The sequence below is a fragment of the Lutra lutra genome, chromosome 11 (genome assembly GCF_902655055.1).
Source record: "Lutra lutra chromosome 11, mLutLut1.2, whole genome shotgun sequence".
Lineage (NCBI taxonomy): Eukaryota > Metazoa > Chordata > Mammalia > Carnivora > Mustelidae > Lutra > Lutra lutra.
The window spans coordinates 90,045,236-90,059,871 of record NC_062288.1 but is presented as its reverse complement, the minus strand read 5'-3'; positions in this window follow the sequence as shown (position 1 = coordinate 90,059,871).

Below are 14,636 nucleotides of genomic sequence, written 5' to 3'. Positions count from 1 at the left end.
CTTCTGGAACAAAGTTTTGATTTCTGCTCTTCTGTGTCTCCCAAAGTGCAATTCTCGGGCCCCAGATGAAAGCCTTTCTTTGGTTTGCCTCCCAGTCTTGCTGCATTTCTTGTTCAACAGCAGTCAGCTGGGTAATATGACAAGATCAGAATATTTCTTAATGAAAACATATGTTCCAAATCTCCCAGTCATCCTTAAGCAGCCAAAATGCAATCACCATAGATAATTTATGGAAGCCATTGCAGAGCTCAGCATGCTTAGTGCCTTGTGTTTGACAACCTCCCACCAGAAGTGAATGGAAATATATTTCAAATCAAAGACTCACACACTCTGCACGTTGAGTTCATTTCACACAACTGAGGCATAAATTCCACAAAAACACTTTGTTGTGGCAGACCGCAGGCGATCAAAGGCTGGCCAAGTATGTGTTACGTGCTTCTGAGCTTCCGCCATCTCCAGGCCCCAGAATGCCTGTGGGGGACGTGGCTAGTGTGGCCCACCAGCCACCTGTCTGCTCGCAGAAATATGTGATGATAAATGAAATTTTAGAAGACATGATCAGTGATAAGTTGATAATGGGCTATAAAGGATTAAGACTTTTTACTGTTTTTTTTTAAGTGTATTTCCTAATTGTTGAATACCACAGTTCACAAGTGCAGGGCTAAACTCCTAAGCTAAGAAAAACCTTGGTACTAATTGTAAGGTGTTTCCAGTCTACTGTAGTAGCCCTACTTAACTGGTGATTCCCATCCCATCGCCCAAAGACAGGTACTGAAAAATATTGCTGTATTTCTTTCCAGTTTTCTCAATGCCTGCATATAACACACCAAAATTAGGATCACAGTGCATATTCAGTTCTGTGTTCCATGTTACTTACTTAACACTGTTTTGTATGTGTTTTTTATAATCTTCAAAAACATGAGTTTTAATGATATCATGACATTCTTTTGTGGATGTCCCATAACTATTTCAACAAATTCATTATTGTTGAACATTTCACATTTCTGTTTCCAAAGTTACTTATCAATAGTGACTGAACGAAGATCCTTGTATGTAAATCTGCCTGCATTGATCAGAATTCTTTCTTAGAATGCATGCCTTGAAGCAGATTTATGGGTCCACAGCCTGTGAACAGCTTTAGATTCTTAAAGATATATGACCAAATTTTTGTGGATCTATAATTCACATAATTCATTAAGCAAGTATTTTATAAAAACAAGCTACCGTGTGCCAGGTATGGTGGCCCAGGGCAAAGAATATATTAGTGAGCAAAATCAACACGGTCTCTCTCCTTAGAGAATTGGCAATCCACTGAAACAGAGTTTAGATATAACCTTAGAAGTGAAAACAAGAATCTTTGTAGATTTAATGTTATAGTTCATGCAGAATTAAGAGTTTTGGGGAAAGAAAAACTAGAAACAAAACGAAAATTTTGACTCTCGGAATGCCATTTAGGCAAATAATTCTAACAAATGTTGTTAAAATTTTCTGAGCATTATAGCAGCTGTCAAGTTGCCCATAAATGATGCAATTACCCATAAATTGTGTTCAGTCAGTTAAGATTATAGAGGAATATTAGAAATTGGTTTGATTCCAAATGCTACTCAGTGGGAACAATAAAAATTATTTTACTTCCAGTTTAAAAATGAAAATGGATAATTCACAGGTCAAGTGAGTTGTCTGTTTTTCAAAAAGTTCTCTAGGAAAAACTGCCTCTAATGGTAGGAATGGGAAAATTTAAGAGGCAGAGTCTACCAGGAATTTCTGTCTGATGTGATAGGTTGAGATGATATGGATAGATCCACCTCTTGTTCCAAACCCATAGATATATCGGGGATAAGAGTAACAAGGAGGGAGGGAGGTAAAAGGAAAGGAGAAAAAGCAGGGTGCAAATGAGAACATATTTGTAATATATACAACTAACAGTGGATTAATAGCCAGCATTTATAAAGAACTCTTAAAATCGGTATGGAAAAGACAACTGAAAAGAAGAACAGATGACATGAACAGTATTTCACAGAATAAAATCACCCAGTGGCCCCTAGACATGAAAGGATGGGCAATCTCACTCCTAATAGGGTAATGCATCCTACAGGTGGAGTGACAGATCAGGTTACCTTCATCAGATGGACACTGAAAAGTCAGAAAACAGCAAGTGTGGACAAGGAGTATCAGCAGGAGCTGAAAATCAGTATAGCTGACTTGGAAGATAATTTGGCATTATCTTTTGAAAACATGTCTATACTAAGACCAGAAATCACTCCTGGTTGTACCTATAGAGAAACAGAATGCCTTTCCTTGCCTTTACTGTTCTTTTTCTTTCTTTTGTCTGGCTTTCTAAATCATATATTAATTGGGTTTTTAAGAACTTGCCCCAATTACAAGCAAGTGGATTTATTATTTAGGTAAAATTAGTGGCCCAAGCAAAATCTTTATTTAGCAGAACTCAGGGTTAGAGCAAGAATTTTGCCACAATTTACAAGTACTGCGATTTCAGGAAATATTAGCGATTTTATTTATTTATTTGAGGGGGGGAGAGAGAGAGGGATAATGAGCAGGGGGAGGAGCAGAGGGAGAGGAACAAGCAGACTCTGTGCTGAGCCTGGAGCCCAATGCAGGGCTCAATCCCATGACCCTGAGATCATGATATGAGTGGAAACCAAGAGCCAGATGCTCAACCAACTGAGCCCCCAGGTGCCCCTCAGGAAATATTAGATTAGATCTCTGCACCTAATCTCAGAGATCCAGTAAATATAAAACTTAAATATTCCACAGTGGCAATTGAGGATATTTTTGACTTTGCATTTGGTAGAAATTACTGTTCCTTATAGGAGTTAGAGAATTAGAGGTATGCATTAGGATAATATAATTTTCAAGAGAACCTTATAAGCTAGGGTGAAATTAGATTTGGGGCTTTAGTGTCTAGGATTCTAATTTAACATGCTTTGGAGTTCACCTAATCAAATTGCTGAACTAATCTCTCATGCCAACAACTGCTGGGGCTCGTAAAAAACTGGGAGCTTTTCACATATTAATAAATAAGAGAAAATATAGAACCGCAAACCTTTCTCCTCCTGAAATGCAAGCAAGTGGTACGTGACCTTCGCTGAGCCACTGTGATTTGATGGAGGCATTCTAATTAGTGGATCAAATTGCTCTCATTTTTCATAGTTCTTGTTCACAAGACTTGCTGCATATGCTTTTTGAAAAGGCAGTGCACTATACCGTAGATTCTGTGTGGTGCTAGGCTGATTATTATACTGAGGAGTTGTTCTTTATGTGTCAATTTCATCATCTTTGTAAACAACTTCATTATCAACACAGTTTGGGATTGGAATGCTTTCATTAATCAGATACTTTAGGTTCTTATGCATAACCACTTTTCAGAAAAGTCTGAAAACAAAGCCATACAGTGCCTATGCATTTGGAGATCAAAGCAGCATATATTCAACTATGCAGTGTCTCACCAACACTGTTATGAGAAATGTTCAAGGTGTTTAATGGGGTTTGGGAGAAGAGGATATAGACAGTTTGATTCATGTCAAGCCAGGGACTGTTATCCTACTGACTATGCCAACTGTCGAGGAGGAAGAATTTCCTCTGCCCTTCAAGGTCCTTCCAGCTGGACTAAGAATCAGATGGACATGAGACAGATTAATAGGAGAAAATCAGATTTAATTTCTTAAGTATAGGGTCTCCACACAGACATGAGATTCCAAAGGCAGTAAGGCAGAATGAGGTATATAGATAACCCTAAACTAAGGAGAAGGGTTACAGATTTGGGACTTTAAAGGCAAGGAATGCAATACATACACAGGAAGATGAAAGAGAATAAATGTTTGGTAAACACAGGTTTGCTGGGCCACTCATACACAATTAGACATAGAGGCCTTTGACCACACTGGTCTTGTTATGTTCCTCCCTGTCTGCCACACCTAGTTCATATCATAATATACTTCTCCATGATGATGGCTCTCTTCCTGGAGCAGATCCTTTATCTAAATGATCTTTAGGCAGTTGAGGGAGAGGTAAAGAGTTTTTCCTGAATCGGCTGGGCTTTAATTGCTTTTAATTCAAAAATACTCTTCATGTCAAAGTGGCCCATCTTAGGATAGCCTTCCCTTGGCTCCAACAGGAGCCAGGTTATTCTCTGGGTGGTCTCACACCACCCTACTTTTTCCCCACCAGGGATTCTGCTTGGCCCTTGCACTTATGAGAAAGGGTCCTGACCACAAAATTGTTGCTATTCACTGGCTTCCTGTCATGCCCTGGTTTTCATTCCCTCACCCCTATTCTCTTCTAGTCCTTGGTTTGTTTTACTGAGATAAATATATGATGTATATATATATATATAAATATTTATAAATTTTAAAATATGTATATTATGTACAGAGATATGTACTGTTTTAGTCAGTTTTTCTGGATCTGTTTTTATTTTCTATTTATATTCTTATCCTATTTTACAACTTATTTAATCTTTGGATACTTTGTCTTTTTTTTCTTTTTAAGATTTTATTTATTTATTTGAGAGAGCATGAGTGAGCGAGAGCATAAGAGAGGAAAAGGTCAGAGGGAGAAGCAGACTCCCCAAGGAGCTGGGAGCCCAATGTGGGACTTGATCCTAGAAGTCCAGGATCATGACCTGAGCCGAAGGCAGTCACTCAACCAACTGAGTTACCCAGGCACCCTGGATACTTTGTCTTTTAAGATTTATCACTTTAAAAACACTTATTTTGAAATTTTATTTAAAAAGTTGTTCTTTTATGGGCGCCTGAGTAGCTCAGTCAGTTAAATCTTGGTTTCAGCTCAGGTCATGATCTCAGGGTCATGAGACTGAACCCTGCATCAGGCTCTACACTAAGTGCAGAGTCTACTCGAGATTCTTTCCCTCTCCCCTTCCCTCCCCTTTTGCCCCTCTTCCCACTGGCAAATGCATGCATGCTCTCTCTAAAATAAATAAATAAAATATTTAAAATAAAATATTTAAACATTGTTCTTTTACTATCTCAAATGTTTTTCACCTAACGAGTCCAATATGGTAATTTGTCCACTATGATATTTCTTATTTACTCTTTTTTTTCTATTTGAGTTTTTATTTATTCTTGATGTCCTGGTTTTGAAATTCTTGTTCTTAAACTTGTAAGTATCTCACTGATTCAATTTTATATCTTTCTATATTTAAATTATCTTATTATTCACATTGTATGAATAGAAATGGAAAAACTGACCCCACATGATCCACATGTAGAGTGATTATATAAATTAGTATCTACACTAGGATGCTTTTGAAAATCAAAGTGTGCCCATTAATAATTTTGCTGAGACCACAGGCATAAAGTGGGACAACCCCAAGCTACCCAGGACACTAGATCACTTAACCCATAGGACCAAGTTATAGGTCTTCCCTTAACTCAACACTCCGAGGCACCATGAAACAGAGTAGTAGTTCTGGTTTTCCATAATAGATCCTTCATATCTTCCAAAACTCTCTTGCTAAAAATACTTATAAAAGTAAAAATAGTTATGTTTATACAGCATTTACCATTTGACAGACACTTTATGTGGGCAATTCTGGAGGGAACACAGTGCAAACTTTCCCTGAGGGTAGGTGTAGCCTCTTTCCAAACTGAAATGGTATAGCTATTCAATCTGCCCTTTCCATGCAAGGTGGGTTTTTTGTGTGCTCAAACACAGTAGTCCCTGATGTCCTTGCTGACAATGTGCTACCACATTGTGTGCTACCACACCAGAGCGAAAGGTCAGAGGAAGGGTCTCTTGGCAACGATTTCTCAATAGTCCTGGCTGACTTGGCAAATCAAAACAAAGCAAAACAAAAACCATAACCATAACAACAACCATAGGGAAATGGCATTGGAGGGGACCTGGGCTGGCTGTCCACTTGCTCTCTACCTTCCTCTAAACACGTATTCTTATGTTTATTTGTGGTTTAACTCCCTCCCTTGTTGAAAGAATGAGTTTCCTGGTACATGCAATTCCTTCATTATAAGGAACCTGGAAAAGATGGATACCATAAGCTATAGCCCTAGTAGGCCTTCTTCATAAAATGGGAGAGCCATATATCTGCTGAACACCTTCTCTGAAAGAATCCTAACTGGACAGCCGCAGCCCTCTTAGACTGTCAGAAGTGTAGAGGGATTCATGCTATCTCCCCAGTAGACCTTGTCTGAGGAAAAGCTGGTCTCTTACATAATTATCACTACCATATTTTATTAAGTCTAAGATATTATAAATTGTAATGTATAGCATCATTTTACATTCCACCAAGAAAGAAAAATAGTGCTGCCAATTCGACTATGGCATGCCATCAATTTTAAAATGTGCCTTGATTTAAAGATCTTAAAATGCAAAAAAGTGCCTCCTAGAATCAATATTTTTTTCCTTCAATTTTCCACCACCTGATTATTAATTTCCTTCTAAGACCCACCACAGGGGAAAGGGAACGTGAGGCTGGAGACTTGCAGGCTATTGCACAATATATCCCTTCACCCTGCCCCCCACCACTCCCAGTTCTGTGAAGTGACATCTCCATCGGTCCCTCCATGACTGAACCTAGCAGTTGAAGAAACAGATTGTTGAGTAAATTGCCTAAGGTCAGAATGTCTTCACAGATGGATTCTACCAAACATTCAAAGAAGAGTTGTTACCTTTTCTTCTCAAATTATTCCAAAAAAATAGAAAAGGAAGGAAAGCTTCCAAATTCATTCAATGAGGCAGCATTGCCCTGATACCAAAACCAGACAAAGCCTCTATAAAAAAAGAACACTTCGGGCTGCTATCACTGAGGAACATAGATACGAAAATCCTCAACAAAATATTAGCAAACTCAATCGAACAATACATAAAAAAAAATAATTCACCACAATCAAGTGGGATTTATTCCAGGGTTGCAATGGGGGTTCGATATTCACAAATCAATCAGCACAATACACCACATTAATAAGAAAAAGGATAAAAACCATATGATCATCTCGGTAGATGCAGAGAAAACACTTGACAAGTTACAACATCATTCATTAAAAAAAACTCAACAAAGTAACATAATAAAGGCTACGTATGAAAAACCCACAGCTAGCATCATTACATGGTAAAAAAATGAAAGCTTTTCTCCTAACGTCAGGAACAAGACAAGGATATCCACTCTTACCACTTTTATTCAGCATAGTACTGGAAGTCCAATTCAGCATAATACTGGAAGTCCTAGTCACAGCAATCAGACAACAAAAAGAGATAGAAGTCATCTAAATTGGTGAGGAAGAAGTAAACCTTTCACTACTTGGAGATGACGTGATACTATATATAGAAAATGCTAAGAACTTTACCAAGAAGCCACTAGAACCAAAAAAATGAATTCAATGAAGCAGGATACAAAACTAATATACTTAAATCTATTGCATTTCTATATAGAAATAATAATTTATATTATAATAATATAATTATATAATGAAACAGCAAAAATTAAGAAAATAATCCCAATTACAATTGAACCAAAAGTAATAAAATACCTAAGAATAAACAAGGAAGTGACAGACCTGTACTCCAAAAACTAGAAAACATTGATGAAGGGCACCTGGGTGGCTCAGATGGTTAAGCATCTGCCTTCAGCTCAGGATGGCTCAGGTCATGGGATCAAGACCTACATCAGGCTCCCAGCTCAGTGGGGAGTCTCCTTCTCCCTCTCCCCCTGCTTCTTCCCCTGTTTGTGGGCTCCCTCCTCTCTCTCTCTAAATGTATAAATAAAATCCTTAAAAAATTGATTAAAGAAATTGAAGATGACACAGACAAATGGATATTCCACCTTCATGATTTCTAAGAATTAATGTTGTTAAAATGTCCATACTACTCAAAGCAATATACGGATTTAATGCAATCTCTACCAAGATACAAATAACATTTTTTCACAGAGCTAGAACAAATAATAGTAAAATTTGTTTGGAAACACAAAAGACACCAAATAGCCAAAGCGATCTTGAGAAAGGAAAACAAAGCTGGAGGTATCATAATCCCAAATTTCAAGATATCCTACAAATCTGTAGTAATCAAAAAGAGTATGGTACTGGCATAAAAACAGACACATAGATCAATGGAACAGAATAGTCTACAAATAAACCCACAGTTTATGGTCAATTAATCTACAACCATGGAGGCAAGAATACACAATGGGGAAAAGACAGTCTCTTTAATAAATGGTGTTGAGAAAAGTGGACAGCTACATGCGAAAGAATGAAACTAGACCACTTTCTTACACCATACACAACAATAAACTCAAAATGGATTAAGGAGGGCACATGGGTGGCTCAGTCAGCTGAGCATCTGCCTTCAGCTCAGTTTATGATCCCAGGGTCCTGGGACCTAGTCCCACATCTGGCTCCCTGCTCAGCAGGGAGTCTGCTTCTCCCTCACCCTGCTTGTACTCTCTCTCTCTCAAATAAATAATAAATAAAGTCTTCTAAAAATGGATTAAAGATCTAAACATGAGACCTGAAACCATAAAACGTCTAGAAGAAAACGTTGGCCAGGATCTCTTTGACTTTAGTCAGAGAAACGTTTTTCTCAAATGTCTCTTTTGGCAAGGGAAACAAAAGCAAAATTAAACTATTGAGATTACACCAAAATAAAAAGCTTTTGCCCAGTGAAGAAACCATTAACAATATAAAAAGGAAACCTTTTACTGAATGGGAGAAGATATTTGCAATGATATATCTGACAAGGGGCAAATATCCAAAGTATATCAAGAATTTATACAACTCAACACCAAAAAGACAATCTGCTTAAAAATAGGTAGAGGACCTGAATATATATTTTTCCAAAGAAGACATATGGATGGCCAATAGACACATGAAAAGATGCTCAACATCACTAATCACTAGGGAAATGCAAAACCAAAACTGCAACGACATACCACTTTACACCTGCCAGAAAGGCTAGAATCAAAAAGACGAGAAATAACTGTTGGTGAGGATATGGAGAAAAAAGAACCCTGGCACACAGTTTGTAAGAATTCAAATTGGTGTGTGGAAAACAATATGGAGGTTCCCCAGAAAGTTAAAAATAGAATCCCCATATGATCTAGCAATTCTGCTACTGGGTATTTACTCAAAGAAAATGAAAACACCAAGTCAAACAGATACATGCAACATGTTTACTGCAGCATTATTTACAACAGCCAAGATATGGAAGCAGCCCAAGTGTCCACAGTAGATGAATGGATAAAGAAAATGTGGTATATATACACAATGGAGTATTACTCAGTCATAAAGAAGAATGGGATCTTGCAATTTTGCAATAACATGGATGGATCTAGAGGGTATAATGCTAAGTGAAATAAGTTAATCGGAGAAAGACAAATATCATATGATTTCCCTCTTGCAGAATTTAAGAAACAAAGGAACAAAGAAGAAAAGAGACAAAAAAAGAAAAGAGACAAAAAAAAAAAAAAAACCAGACTTAAATACAGAGATCAAACTGGTGGTTGCTGGAGAGGAGCTGGATGAGGGGATGGGGAAATAAAGGAGATTAAAAGTACACTTATCATGATGAGCACTGAGAAACGTCTAGAATTGGTGAATGATTCTACTGAACACCTGAAACTAATATAACACTATATTTTTATTATAATTCAGTAAAAACATTGCATAAGGTCAGACTCTGAGCAAATGGCTGAATCAGAATTCAAACTCGGGAATTCTGATCATAGTCTCACCGATCTATGCTATAGTGCCTTCCTACTATTTAGACAGAGTCTCTAAAAAAAATTGCCTTTGTTTGAGGGAAAGAGTGGTATGCAGGGACTGTGATTTTGTATTACACAGTCAATGCTGGAGAACATTACAAGAAATGGCTACATCAAACTCAAAACTATTTAATACCTATAAGGCAAAGAGGATGTGGTCCACATTTATATGCCCCCTTTGGAACAACTAGGAAGAAGAGTTCTCTGAAGTCTCACTCTGCAGAAAAGCTATACTGTTCCTGGGTAACCACTGACTTCATCTTAAGGTCACTGTGAATCTTAAAATTGTAGAACTAATCATGCTTCCTTCTCTCCTGTGACTAACCAGGAAGCCTACTTTTGTGACCCACCTCTAAGAATCAGGCTTGCACCTGATATATTAACCAGTCTTTTTGCTCTTTGCCCTAATATCCTTACTTGTTCATGCTCTGTCCAATTGAACTGCATGTATCACAATTTTATGTCCTCAAACCTTTGGAATACAAAGGTATGGCATATATCTAGAAAAGTTAATGTTTCTAGAAATTTAAATGCAGGTGTCCAGGTTAATATGTGGCATATAAGCAGCTACCTATCCTAACTTCCCATTCAATGAATTCTGAAAGATGCACGCCCCCCATAAAATCCAAACAAACCAACAATAACAAAAGTAACTGGCACCAGGAATAAAATCTAAAGGTCAGACCATATGCCCAAGCCCTGTTCTTACCCACTGAACACAGCATGCTAGGGAGAGCAGAAAGAAAAGAACAGAGAATATACCCTGGGAATAGAATAAATGTTAGAAAAATGTTAACAAGTTCAGTCACCTGTCACCTCCCATTTCTTCTACTGGAATACAGAAATCAAGCAGATTCTTCCATTAGTATGCAGAACTATTTCTGAAATACTCTCCTTCCCTCACTTTCCCTTTGCACCTTTAGATTAAGACTGTGACAATGAGGAAATCATCACATACAATCACTGGTAGTAACTACTGAAACTACTGAAAAATCCAGAGAGAAGTAAACACTTAATATAAGGCCAAAGCAGCTCTTGAAGATTTATTTGGCAAAAAGAGGAGTAACGTTCTATAAACTGAGTCCTAATTAAATTTGTAATTATGAATATGGGAAAGGATGGGGGAGGGGAATAAAAACATTTTAAACTCCAGGATACACATCAGAGTATGGAAAAAATATACTTTCCAAATCACTATAAATGAAAAGAGCAAAATATGTGGGAAAAGACAAAAGCCAATAAGTGAAACAGCAAAAAAAAAAAAAAAAAGTCTCAAACTCACCATAAAACATAAAACAAAGTAGCATGACTGAATTCATCTGTATTAAAAAGAAAAAAAATGATTTTGCTTCATAACTGAAGTAAAAGGCAGAGACTCTGAATGAGTTAAAGAACATGCAACTATTTGTTTCTTGAAACAGTGAGACCAAAATCAAATTATATAGAAAAAACAAGAATAAAATGTATCAGGAAAATAAAAATAGGAGATGGCACTGATATTATCAAAGAAAAGTTCAAAGCAAAAAGGATCCAATGAAACAAAAAACATCCTTGCATATTGAAACAAGGCAAAATCTGGGGCACCTGGGTGGCTCAGTGGGTTAAGCCTCTGCCTTCAGCTCAGGTCATGATCTCAGGGTGCTGGGATCCAGCCCCGCATCAGACTCTCTGCTCAGCAGGGAGCCTGCTTCCCCCTCTCTCTCTGCCTGCCTCTCTGCCTACTTGTGATCTCTGTCTGTCAAATAATTAAATTAAATCTTAAAAAAAAAAAAAGAAACAAGCCAAAATCCCTAATTATATAGTAGTTCTGAGTATTTACGAGGTGATTAGCATAACCTCAAAATTTATGTAGCAATAACTATTTAGTATATAAGAGACAGAAACACAACTACAGTGAAATATTAAAATACCAATATCATCCATGACAGAGTAAGTTAAAAAGAGGATATATCTATATAGTTTAAATAATGTAATTAGTAAAATTGAATTAGTAAATGTAGCAAAATTTTATGCTATAGACATTCTTTTCGATTCTAATGAAGATTTTTTAAAATTGAGCTCATGCCAGGGCATAAAGAACATGAATAAAATTTACAAAATATAATGACATAAAACACATTTTCATTTCTTCATTATAATTCATTGAAACTAGAACTTATAAGGAAAAAAAAAACCTCTCAAAATAACTGTCAGGCCAATAAAACCCCAAACTGTGATGATAAACCCTTTAGAACTGTCCTGTTCCATATAAGAACCATGAGATACATGTGGTTATTTGTATCTAATTAAAGTAAAATTAAATATTCAGTTCCTTAATCACACTAACCACATTTTAGTCTTTAACCATATCTTAGTCACACCATAGCCACAGGAAGCTTGTGGCTGCTGTACTGGACAACGCAGATATTTCTATGCATTTCCATCATTGTAGAAAGCTCCAATGAACGATGTGACTTTTAGAAAACAGAACTTATGATAATAAATGGGGACCAAATAGTTAATACCCAGTAGATACACATTCACAAGAATGTAGGAGAAAACACTAACATTCCAGGATAAAAATGTAACAGAGACATAAACTAACAATTCATAAGAAGGAAATGTTAATCAAAACTAAGTCTATGAAAAATATTAGACATATCATTTTGCAACTATCAAATTAGTAGTGAAAAAAATCATAACATACTTTATACTAATTAGAGTGTGGTGAGTCACTAATAAACTGAGGGAGGTAAATAATAAAAACTTTTGACAAAATCATTCTAGAAAGCCCCACTCATTAGTCAGTCATTCTAGAACGCCCCAGTCTAGGAGTTCTGACACCTGTCTATATACACTCTGGGGACTTTCAAGAATACACTGTCTGAGCCTCCATACCCACAGATCCCTATTTAACTGCCCTGAGATGCAGCCTGGTCATGGGTGTTTTCAAGGTTATGGAGAGTCTGATGAGCAGACCAGGTTGAGAACCATGACTCTAGAGTTACAGAGATATAACTTTGCGGTCTGGGGTACAAAAGAAACCTCATTTGAGTGTGGGACTTTAAGAGCAGGGGCACTTCTGCCTACTGTTTGTCTCCCCATATAGAGCTGTACCAGGTACCACTGAGTTCCCAATGTACCCATGTGGTGGGAACTCATCAGGGAAAGAAGACTGTGGAGGTCAAGGCAGAGAGGCTGAGACAGGCCTCTTGTCCCAGAATGACACAAGGGAGAAGTTGGTTTATCATGTACTTTCATGAAAAGAACCAAAGTTACATAAAAAAGAGGGTAGGCATACCTGGAGTGGCCAGAATGATGCGGATGCAGCAGCAGAGGACACCATATTCATGGACCCTGGAGAGGAGGCAAGACCTAAGGCTTTCATGTTAATGCAGACACAGATGCATACCCCCCACCCCCACCCCCATGTCTCAAAACTCTATAAACCTCTGGAAGTTGGATGCAATCCCAGGTGAAAAAGCCGATGAGGAAAGATAGAATTGATTGAGACTGTCCTGAATTGACTGAGAATAAGATACAATTTCTTTCACTTTGGATTTGAGCTTGAAATTAAAGAGTTTATGGTCTGAGGTATTCTTACTCACTACACATTCATTATCTAGTGTACTCATCACAAGAATTCCAAACAGGCACTCTTGTTGTAATCCTGGTTTTATAGGTGGTAATGATTTGATTCAGATAGAAAATAATTTACATTTCTAACACTTTTCACTTTATATACTTTGATGTTATTTGACTCAATTCGACTGTTATGTCTTAGTAATGAGATGCACCTGGTTTAATGTAAAGGGTGTTTTATGTATCATTTAATGGTTTTTGTCCTGATTTCTTACTTTGATTATAATATTATATATTCAACTTGTGTTTTTTATTTGTGTGATGTTACTTTTGATATTTCTATAAGCATTTCTTTTATGTACCACTAATTTTTTTTAATCAGCAGGTAATCCAGGAGGGGAAGGAGGGAAGGAAGGAGGGGAAGGAACAGAAACTCAATCACTGTGAGTGACATCTCAGTATAAGTGAGGAGAAAAGGAAAACTTAGAAGATAATAAATTGTTTGATTACGATGGGGCACCTGGGTGGCTCAGTGGGTTAAGCCGCTGCCTTCGGCTCAGGTCATGATCCCAGGTCCTGGGTTCGAGCCCCACATCGGGCTTTCTGCTCAGCAGGAAGCCTGCTTCCTCCTCTCTCTCTCTGCCTGCCTCTCTGCCTACTTGTGATTTCTCTCTGTCAAATAAATAAATAAAATCTTTAAAAAAAAATTGTTTGATTATGATGAATTTGATTAAATTAATACATACCTCAATTTTTTGTACCCTATAAAGAAAACCCCTTCTTTTCTATACTTATTCATAGTAAAATTCACAGTGAACCAGGAATTAAATGAAACATTGTTTTCTAAAGAAGTTTATCTGCCAAAAACCTATAGTAAATCTCACATTTATGAGTGAAGCATTAGACATGTATACATATTTTCTAAATCAGAAGTGAGATTAGAATGCCCACTATAATTTCTTCTATCCACCATTGTATTAGAGGTTCTCTCCAGGGTAGTTTCTTAGAAGAAAAAAAAAAAAAGAAAAAGAGAAAAATAATAAGAGTAGAAAGGGAAAAAATGGCATTTTTTAAATATTACCTGGATGGAAATTCTGAAATAATCTATGAGTATATTATTAGAATAAGTACCCATGATTTCTATATTTCAGTCACAGAAAATATAATCAAAGAATATTCCACTTATAATAAACAAAAAAAGTACCCAAGAATAAATCTCAATCATGCTAAAGATACTTATGTTCTTTATGGAGAAAATTAGACAAGTTAAAGAAATTAAAGAAATCCTACACAAATGGAGACAAGCCTCCTCAAATTTATGAAT